The sequence below is a fragment of the Medicago sativa genome, chromosome 5 (genome assembly GCF_051527215.1).
Source record: "Medicago sativa cultivar Bolivia chromosome 5, Bolivia_mono, whole genome shotgun sequence".
In the NCBI taxonomy this organism is placed as follows: Eukaryota; Viridiplantae; Streptophyta; class Magnoliopsida; order Fabales; family Fabaceae; genus Medicago; species Medicago sativa.
This window is the reverse complement of record NC_140753.1, coordinates 11040902-11052708: the sequence shown is the minus strand read 5'-3', so window position 1 is coordinate 11052708 and position 11807 is coordinate 11040902. Positions and strand designations below refer to the sequence as shown.

The window sequence follows — 11807 nt, the reverse complement described above, 5'->3', positions numbered from 1 at the left end:
TTTTCTATGAATAAGAGATTCATTTTTTCAGGTTAGAGAGTTCATTTCAGTTGTAAATTAGTCTATTACATTACACATCCATCCACCTAAGATAAAACATCTTATTGGTTTTTGATCAAACGACGTATGTAACTCAATCGTGTCTATAATTAAACCATTTTCGTTTACATTTATTCTTACTTTTTTGCACTTTTATGTTTTTATGATCTTTCTTTTGCATTGTTTACAACATTTGTCCACTATTATGTGTTTCTTACATTGTAAGTAAAGACTTGAGATATTAAACCTATCAACTAAGAGCCTTTATAAAATCTAACTTGAGTCTTCCATTAATCAAGAAATTTATTTGTAGAGAGAATATATTTTCCCATTAACAAATTGTTACGTCTAATAGAACATAATTTGAAATATTTTTTGTCAAAGTTTTTTTTGGAGTTCGAGTAAACCATGTAGGAACAAGTAATGATGGTTATATCATATATGCATGGATTCATGGGGAATAACATTTCTTCTCATATTACTAACACCATTTTGCAGTCATTCAGGTAGTAACTGGATGGTAGAAAGCATGAAATGATGAATATGATTACTCGCCAAATGGCAACAATCTTTAATTCAATCATTTAAAATAAAATTGTCTCATATCAGGCATTGGCGAAACAAATGAATCAAGTAACAAATGTATTCGAAACACCCAATGACGATAGTAATAACCATGAAGTAATAATAATGTGCTTAATTAATAACAAAAACATTTGTTTGGCTAATGTACAATATGTTTGAGTAACAGATAAAGATCCTCGAAATGAGACCTTAGTCAATCAAAACCAAAAGCAATTAACATGACGTACGAAATTAGACAAAATGTTAGGGGGCGTCATGTTAAAAACAAGGTAGAAATGACATCAAATATGATATACAAATAGACCATATATTGTATCTTCATTTTCTAATGTTGTATAACAATCCGAACTTCCCTGAGGGCATTATGACATGTCGCTAATGGTCCATATTTTCTAATGGTCAAATTTGTTGTTGAGTTTGGGAGTTAAGTTGGTCAAATTTGTTGGTGAGTTTGGGAGTCCATAGTGCAACATGTCGCTAGAACTTCCTCGATCATTCATTCAATGCAATTAACCACGATTTCCATGCGTTCAAATCTATCTATAAATTAAATATTGAGATCATTTTTTTTGTTACAATTAAATAATGACATCATTGTTAATAAAGTTTAAATTCATGATTAAAAAGCTAATGAATTATTCAATTATGAAGTGTGCATAATAACCACTTAGTAAAATGAAGAACTAATGACAGAGGTATACCCAAGAGCGTTTAGATGAGATGACGCAAATCTCTTTTAACTTAATCAAAATTGTTTGAATCCAACCTTAAACATGCAGCGACGTTAAAACTTTTAATGAGTTTTGAGTTTGGACTTAGACTAGCATGCGCAAGCTTGATATGTTGTGTACCGTGCATTATGACATATTGGCCAAGCTCACACTACACTTACTTGTACCAACATCTTTCATGTTCGTCACAACTTCTTTCATGTTCGTCACAGCTTCATTTTTCGACCGCCGCGTCCCACCGTCCATTCGACACTATTTCTGATTGCCTTTGTCGACACAACTCATCCCCATCTCTCTTTCCATATGTATTCTTCCATCTTGAAACAACAACATTTCTTTAATTCATCATCAAATCATCAATGAAAATATCACCACTCTCTTCTCAATTCACCTACCATTGCATGTTACTCGTCGTAAACATTCATTGCAAGATCGAACCCATTGACCCGTTTCACCGTCGACGCCACAATTGTTCTTTCTCAAGTTTATTTCTGTTCCAAAAGATGGTTGTTTTCGTTGCTTCCACTTCAATCTTTCTCGTACCATTGTCGTCCACGTTTAAGGTTGGATTTGATTAATGGTGGTGGGTACGGCACCGGCGTTGATACCAGTCTCGATGTGGCAGTGAGTGTGGTATCAATTTGTCATTCAGGTGATGAGACGAATTCAACTTGGAATCAAAATACATATCCTCCGCAATGATTGACTACCCTATATTTTCAACAAACCCACCACTTCACAATCTACATCTTGAAAAGGAGAGATATTTGTTGACTTCAATAAAACATTGATTCCATGAAGAATTAAAAAAATGAAAACTTTTTACAATCTCTCCTGGGTTCTTCCCGTGCATGATTCTTTGACGATGGGAAAGAGAGATTAGTGCAAGAGAACCAAAAGCAGTTGAAAGAGGGCGTGATAAGGGGCGTAAGCACTATGTTATCATAGAAGAGTATTTGATCTATGACTAAAAAAACATACTCATGCACCGCGCGATTCGCAAGTAGAAGACAGAAACATTCTCATGCACCGTGCAAACATACTCATGCACCGTGCGATTCGCACAGTAGAAGACAGAAACATTCTCATGCACCGTGCAAGACATGTCACGGTAGAAGGCATCTTAAGTTTGCAACGCAAAGAAGATACCTGATTTACTTGAAAAAAAATACAAAAAAGATAAAGATAAAAAATGATAACGCTAAAATATCACTCCCCGTGTTATCCCGTGTCATCTGCTTTTACATCCATCTCAACAACAATGTACATAAAACTAAAAAGATACAATACAAAGAATGATATACATAAAATTAATCTCAACAATGTACATAAAATATAACTTGGATAAAAAATACAACTGGAAAGAACTGAAATTTACTCCATCAGTTATAACAAAAGAAAGGAAGACAAACAAATTGCAGATCTGGGTGGATTCGAACCACCACATCTCAGACATTTTGACAAAATGCACTGAGCGCTCTTCCATTTGAGCTACAGATCTTTCATGTGAATTGAGAGAAGAGTTGACAAAACAACTTTAGCCTCATTTTGAGGGATCGAAAACGGAATGTTATTAAGAAACGTTTGTGTTCCAAAAATCGTAGAAAATTTTTATTTCGATAAATCCACTCAACAAAATTAAAAGCAATATTGCAATACTGAACACAGCGACATTCTGAATATAGTTGCAAACAGAGAGGCATGGAATCATCATGCAAGAGTACAATTGTTGCTCAAGCAGTACATAAATCACCTATAAATCACCTATATCTGACATTTTGGTTTTAGTCCATGTAAAAATATTATTTTGGTTTTAGTCTCCACAAATATAAAAAGTTTTGGTCCTTGGTATTTTGTTTTAGTCCTTGTAAAATTGATTCATATTGGATTTGTTTCTTGTAATATGTAGAATATTTGATTTTCGTCGAACAAAACGAGGACTGAAATGAATATTATAGGAACCAAACGAGGACTGAAATGAATATTATAGGAACCAATTTCAATATTTTACAAGGATTAAAACAAAATACCAAGAACGAAAACATTCTATATTTGCAGGGACTAAAACCAAAAAAATATTTTTAGAGACTAAAAACAAAAACGTCAGATTTTTGCAGGGACCATTTCCATATTTAAGCCTAAAGTTTATAAATAAAAGCCTAAGCCTAAAGTTTATAAATAAAAGCCTATGATAGCATAAACATTTGAATAAACCACCATCGGCAAAATTCTGAATTATTATTGGATAAAGAAGTTATAAAATTCAGAAAAACTGATTAAAATTCCAATAAACATGTGATAGCATAAACATTTATATTAGGGGTATCAGCAAATTCCAAATTTAAGTTATAAAATTTATAAACAGCATAGAAAATTATAAAAATAGAGACAGCAAATTTATGAAACAATTTTTGAAAAGCATAGCTTAGAAAGAGCATCCAAGTGTTAACATAAAAAAAAAAACATCAAAATAGTATCTAAATGCCATTTCAATGTCATTAAAAAAAAAGACGAGTAAATAATCATACGAACTTGTTATTTCTTTCAAAAATAATCGTTTTGATAAGACAAATCCATTAGTAAATCAATCAAACTACAAACGAAAAAATAAAAATAAATTTTCTGTCTCTATTTTTGCTGTCTCTATTTTAACATATTACACCTGAACTAAATTTAAAAACTAAACTAAGTACCGCTTGTGTATTTGTTCAACATGCAAATACAGGCTTTATTCTCCGGTAAAACATAGAATGCATTCAAATTCAAAAATTCAATCCCTCAAACTTCAATCCACAAAAAAAAAAAAAAACATGTAATCAAGGGAGGGGACCATACACACTATGAATAAAGAATATGTGTATAATAACAGCATCCATGTGCATAATAACAGCAATACTGAATAAAAAACTGAATAGACATTAATTCCTTAACTTGAACCAAGTGAAAAAAACCTAGTCATCTTCTCCTCAATGGATGAAGAGGATGACTCAATTGATGACATAACAACAACATCAAATAAAAACTTAAATAATTATGAATTGCGTATGATGTAAATAAATTGCTGAATAATAAACTGAATAAATTTCATTAAATTTGCTTAACATATGAGACCCGAAGTCATCTTCACCTTAGTATTAATCACAATAATGATTGAAGAGGATGGCACAGTAAAACAGAGAATCCCAGAATTGCTTCATTGCACTCTCTCCATTCCTCCCATTGGTGCTAGTCGATAAATCAATGCACTCAATTCTTAGCAACAATCTAGTTACAGTCCAAGTCCCTTGATGAATTTACAGAGCTATAATCCTGATATATGATCTACATATTTCTTGGCATAGAACTATAACTGCATTTACAAAGTACAACAGCCAAAGCAGAAACCATAGCTTACATTTGACAAGCATTTATGAACAAAAGGCAGCCATTAAGAATGATAGTGTACAAAGAATAAGCAATCCCCGATTACAACTTCTGCTTTAGATTCAATATACATAGTAAACTGACTAATAGTTCAAATTAGATTCAATATAATTTGGAAACGAACTACTAGTTCAAATTCAAGTGATTAAAATAACAGCGACCAAAGAAGAGTTTCTGAGATAATTTTCTGTGTAAACAAAACAATTTGATATTGATACTGCACTTAATTAGAACCACGATTCCTTATTAAAAAATATTGCAAAATAAATTAGATTTTAAGTTAATTTGTGACTTATTTTTATTATTTAATTAATAAAATATAAATTAAACTTGTTACTGAAAATTAATTCGACTGAAACATGATAGATAATACCTTGTTATTGAGTCTTGAGATTAGCTTCGATGAATCCGTCCGCGGGGCTATTGTGAGTAGAGCGAGATGCGTGGTAATAAATAAAAAGAATAAGGAAAGGAACAAGGCAAGGCAAGGCAACACCACACACACGAGAGAAGATCCCGGGCAAAAACCCCGTGCGATCTCTCTCAAAACCAACAAAACTTTTTTTATTATTATTTTTTGACCTGCCAAGCAAGCGCACCTGACATGGCAAAGGTCGGATGACAAGATCACTCTCTGGATTTAATCCTTCATACGCTCAGCGCATCAAGGCACTTAAATCCTAAAGTTATATCCTACATCCATTATATCCCACCCCCAAAGAACTTCCAATCTTCATCATATAAACATAATTACAATATCCGAGATCTGAAACATCTGAATCTGTACAACGAGAATCATCTGCCATAATTCACCGCTGAGATCTACAAATCGGAAGCTGATGCATCAATAATCATCATCAACAGTTGAATCGCCATGATTCAACACCGGATCTACGATCTTCCTCAAGGATCCACCACCATACCTGCAAAATATACCTCCAGAGCCTTGACTTAGGAAAAATCGAATGAATTATCTACGAAAGGGATCCAGAAACCAAGACGAACAAGTTCACACCTCTGGATCGTAGATCTGATGCACGAAGATTCAGATCTGTGAAATTTCTACAAGAAAACATCAAAAAAACAGAATCACTAACAATTCACGAATCAAAATCAACACATAACAAGAAAATATGATCGAAAACAGGTCATACCTGAACAAAACCACCATCAGCATGTAGATCTCCATCGGATCTATACGGATCTTGTATCAATCGAGGTTGGAAGGAGAAGTTTCAGACGAGATCTGAGATTGAAGGAAAGGAGGAAGAAGGGAATCGTGAAACCCTAGAAACGGTTGAACGATATGAATTGGTTTATCACAACCCTTTCTTTTATAATGGATTTGGGTAGAATGGACGGCTGAGATTAGTTGTGTTAACGGTGTGGATGATTTGGTGACGTGTAATGTTAGGTGCGCCATATTTAAGGGCATTATCTGCCACGTTTAATTTAAAATAATAAAAGGGACAATTTTGTCAAATTGTTGCGTCATGGCGGTTTGGTGTGTAGCACTACAAATAAGGCATTCATGCGCTGGCTATAGAACAATTCAACTTTTCGTGCTCTTCACGTGAATTGCATCCAAAGTTTCTTCTAGAATAGGGACCGTAATTGACTGCAGTTGATAATTTGCCTCATTAGTGCGTAGACTCATCCTCGGCCGTAGGATCAGTAATAGATGATCTGATTTAAGATCAATATTTTTGGAATATAAGATATTACCTCCGTCCCAATTTAATTGACACAATTTTGTTTTTCACACATATTAAGAAAAATGTATAAATAAAGGGGAAAGTGGAATATATTGTATTGAGAATGATAAAAGTAGTATTATTTAGTGTTATATTGTATTGGGAATGATGAAAGTTGTATTGAAAATTGAAATGGGTCAGTTATTTTGGGACACTTTTTTTTTAGAAAATGGGTCAGCTATTCCGGGACGGAGGGAGTATCAACTAAGCATGTGTCTTCATATAGTGGGTCAGTTATTTTGGGACACTTTACAAATTAGGTTTACTTTATTTTAGTCGTTTGATTAAGATCGGACGGCATATAATGTATTACCGCATTACGGCATTAAAGAAATGACTACATCAACTCTAATTTTATCTCTTTGTTTTTTTTTTTTTGTCTTGTTAGGCACAAATTAAGGAATCCAAAATTAGAAATTTTTTATAGAAAGGAACAAAACTTATACTTTAATAAATTGAATAAAGTTGAACATTCAACTTTTAAGACAATTATTTTTATTTTAAATTCTTTAACATATGTCCTTGAGGCATATGTCAACATTTGTCTTATTTTATCCTTCAAAAAAAAACATTTGTCTTATTTTAAGATGAAAGATGTTGTGCATATAAGATAATTGTCAAATTTCCCCGTCTTAGCTCAATTTTATTTTATTTTTTATCGGATGTAATTTTAATTTTATCATATTTCTGTTTTGTTCCCCGTTCAAAATCATAATTTGGTGCATTGTTTTGTTTAGAGCCCGTTTGTTATAGTTTTTTTTTAGGAAAAAATCACTTCTTTTTTTTAAAATAATCACTTTTAAAAATTTTGCACGTGTTTGTTACAGCTTTTTTTTTAAAAAAATCAGAATCTAAAAAAAATCTAAAAACAGCTTCAAATGAGAATCTGTTAAGAACAGCTTCTCAAAAAATATATTTTTTTTAGAGGAGAGAGAAAGGGCCCGTTTGTTACGGATTAAAATAAAAGTGATTTTCACATAAAATAATATAGAGATTATATTTTAGAGATTTTGTGAAAAATCAGAATCTATTTTATGTTTGTTTACCGTAACAAAAATCATTTTTTTTTAAACGAATAATCTAGTTTGTTTGGATACAACTATATAAAAGGGATTTTTTGTTACAAAATTAATTCAATCTTTTAAGGGCCCGTTTGTTACGGATTAAAATAAAAAGCGATTTTGATATAAAATAATTTAGAGATTATATTTTATAGATTATGGGTCCGTTTGTTACGGATTAAAATAAAAGTGATTTTGGCATAAAATAATTTAGAGATTATATTTTAGAGATTTTATGAAAAATCAGAATCTATTTTGTGTTTGTTTACTAACAAAAATCACTTTTTTTAAACAAATAATCTAGTTTGTTTGGATACAACTATATAAAAGGAATTTTTTGTTACAAAATTAGTTCAATCTTTTAAATCATATTTTCTCTCTCCTCTAAAAAAAATCTATTTTTTGAGAAGCTGCTCTTAACAGCTTCTCATTTCAAGCTGTTTTTAGATTTTTTTTAGATTCTATTTTTTTAAAAATCTGTAACAAACGGATGCAAAACTCTTAAAAGTGATTATTTGTTTAAAAAAAGTGATTTTTTTCTTAAAAAAGCTATAACAAACGGGCCCTATATGAAAAATCAGAATCTATTTTGCATTTGTTTACCGTAATAAAAATCACTTTTTTTAAAAAATAATTTAGTTTGTTTGGATACAGCTATATAAAAGCGATTTTTTTGTTACAAAATTAGTTCAATCTTTAAATTCATATTTTCTCGCTCATCTAAAAAAAATCTATTTTTTGAGAAGCTGCTCTCAACAGCTTCTCATTTGAAATTGTTTTTAGATTTTTTTTTAGATTTTAATTTTTTTAAAAATCTGTAACAAATTAAAAGTGATTATTTTCTTAAAAAAAGTGATTTTTTCGTAAAAAAATCTATAACAAACGGGCTCTTACAGTTTTTTAAAAAAATCAGAATCTAAAAATAATCTAAAAACAGCTTCAAATGAGAAGTTGTTAAGGGCCCGTTTGGTACGGATTAAAATAAAAGTGATTTTGACATAAAATAATTTAGAGATTATATTTTAGAGATTTTATGAAAAATCAGAATCTATTTTGCGTTTGTGTACTGTAATAAAAATCACTTTTTTTAAACAAATAATCTAGTTTGTTTGGATACAACTATATAAAAGGGATTTTTTTGTTACAAAATTAGTTCAATCTTTTAAATTATATTTTCTCTCTCCTCTAAAAAAAATCTATTTTATTTTAAGCTGCTCCTAACAGCTTCTCATTTGAAGTTGTTTTTAGATTATTTTTAGATTCTGATTTTTTTTAAAGGGCCCGTTTTTTACGGATTAAAATAAAAGTGATTTTGATATAAAATAATTTAGAGATTATATTTTAGAGATTATATGAAAAATTAGAATCTATTTTGTGTTTGTTTACTGTAGTAAAAATCACTTTTTTTAAACAAATAATCTAGTTTGTTTGGATACAACTATATAAAAGGAATTTTTTTGTTACAAAATTAGTTCAATCTTTTAAATTATATTTTCTCTCTCCTCTAAAAAAAATCTATTTTATTTTAAGCTGCTCCTAACAGCTTCTCATTTGAAGCTGTTTTTAGATTATTTTTAGATTCTGATTTTTTTAAAAATCTATAACAAACAGATACAATACTCTTAAAAGTGATTTTTTTTTTTAAAATAAGTGATTTTTTTCTTAAAAAAGCTATAACAAACAGGCTCAAAATCTGTAACAAACGGATACAATACTCTTAAAAATAATTATTTTTTAAAAATAAGTGATTTTTATCTTAAAAAAGCTATAACAAACGCGTCCTAGAACAAACGGATGCAAAACTCTTAAAAGTGATTATTTACTTAAAAAAAGTGATTATTTTCTTAAAAAAGCTATAACAAACGGGCTCATAATCTCTAAATTATTTTATGTCAAAATCACTTTTATTTTAATCTGTAACAAACGGGACCTTATTCTTATATGGATAAATACTTTTTTTTCATCATCATGTTTTTTAATACTTTTATTTTTTATAGAGTAACCATCCTCTCATCTAAAAATCTAATGCTCGTCCTCGTGAGCTTAGCTCAGTTGGCTGGACAATGCATAAAAATATGCAAGGTCCAGGGTTCAAACCCCGGCCACTACAAAAAAAAATCTAATACTCATTTTCTATGTCGTTTTCAATAATTTTATTAAGGGTTAATATATGTTTATCCCCTATAGTATTAGCAGTTTCTCAAAAAATATATTTTTTTTAGAGGAGAGAGAAAATATGGTTTAAAAGATTGAACTATTTTTGTAACAAAAAATCCCTTTTATATAGTTGTATCCAAACAAACTAAATTATTTGTTTTGAAAAAGTGATTTTTATTACGGCAAACTAGATTCTGATTTTTCAAAAAATCTCTAAAATATAGGGCCTGTTTGTTACGGGTTAAAATAAAAGTGATTTTGATATAAAACAATTTAGAGATTATATTTTAGAGATTATATGAAAAATCAGAATCTATTTTACGTTTGTTTACTGTAATAAAAATCACTTTTTTAAAACAAATAATCTAGTTTGTTTGATACAACTATATAAAAGGGATTTTTTGTTACAAAATTAGTTCAATCTTTTAAATTATATTTTCTCTCTTTTCTAAAAAAAATCTATTTTATTTTAAGCTGCTCCTAACAGCTTCTCATTTGAAACTGTTTTTAGATTATTTTTAGATTTTGATTTTTTTTTTTTAAATCTGTAACAAACGGATACAATACTCTTAAAAGTGATTATTATTTTAAAATAAGTGATTTTTTTCTTAAAAAAGCTATAACAAACGGGCTCATAATCTCTAAATTATTTTATGTCAAAATCACTTTTATTTTAATCTGTAACAAACGAGCTCTTATTCTTTTATGGATAAATACTTTTTTTTCATCAGCACGTTTTTTAATACTTTTATTTTTTTATAAAGTAACCATCCTCTCGTTTAAAAATCTAATACTCATTTTCTATGTCGTTTTCAATAATTTTATTAAGGGTTAATATATGTTTATCCCCTATAGTATTAGCAGTTTCTCATTTACTCCTTGTAAAAAAATAGATTTCAACCCTCTAATTTGAAGACTTTTGGTTTTGGATTTTCATGGTATTAAATTTCAAGATTTAAGGTATTTTTGCTCCCTGTGGTTTGGGCAAATTTTGGTTTAACCTCTACCATATCGTCGATTTTGTACAATCAAAATTCATAAAGGCCTAAAACCAAAGAATCTCCAAATTACAGAGTTGGAATCTAAAAAAAGTATATATTAACAAGGGGTAACCAGAAACCCCTAATAGACGAATTACCTGTTGGACGAATACATCATGGACTTTTCTCTCGAGAGATGGGCCCTTTTATTAATATTAAAACATAGTCGTGATCATTCCCCAAATATGTAAGACCAAACATCAACACCCAACTACTTAACTTTCTTCATCGATATAACTTGGATTCATGGTTGATCATTGTTGTTGTGTTTTGCATCATTCACGACGTTGCTATGTTTTGATCTCAGTTCGATCTTGTTGGTTGTTGTTCGATATTGTCGGTTTTTATTTGATCTTGTTGATAGAAATTTCATCCCTCTAGGTATAATTGTCAAAAATAGTATAGATGTATTGAACAATTCCAAAAAAAAACCATGGTTTTACCACATGAACTAGCCTTATCACACAACGCCAAATTAAGATAGTAAAAACAATTACAATTCTCCCACATAAAGAAAATTTCCTCTTTGAAGTTAAGAGGCTATTAGTTGCCGGTAACTAATAGGTACCCAATTTTTTCTTCCTCCGATGAGGGTACTTGATAGGTTGAAGTCTTTATCAAGTAAATGACTCACTATTGGAGATGCTCAATGGTAGTAAACTAAAAAGAGTCTATGTACACGTCATTTATTAATAATTTTTTTAAAAAAGTACCTATTAAGGATCCAATGACTTCAATGATACTAATCTAAAAATAGTCTTTAAATAAATCCACTACTATGTACTTTAACATTTGCATTTAAAAATATAAATAAAAAAATTGAAAAAAAGAAAGAATCGCATGAATTTGAGATGGTGTGACCAACTTTTATTTACTTTCTTTCCTATTGTAATCATGGAACCCATTAGTTGCAAGAGAGAGAGATAATCATTATATATTAGCCGACGACTAATAGAAACCCACTTTTTTCTTCCTCCAATGGAGGTCCTTAATAGGTTGAGATCTTTGTTAAGCGGG

The 11807-nt window shown here is 30.0% G+C and overlaps 1 long non-coding RNA gene across 1 annotated transcript; it reads right to left on the bottom strand.

Annotated features, from left to right (window-relative positions):
* Nucleotides 1-4251: 4251 nt before the first annotated feature.
* On the bottom strand, nt 4252-6086 carry LOC146919966 (uncharacterized). The gene is made up of 4 exons (XR_015011639.1): nt 5933-6086; nt 5794-5840; nt 5152-5701; nt 4252-4704 (listed from the first exon to the last, which is right to left on the bottom strand). It is a non-coding gene; the product is annotated as an uncharacterized LOC146919966 (long non-coding RNA).
* Nucleotides 6087-11807: the final 5721 nt, after the last annotated feature.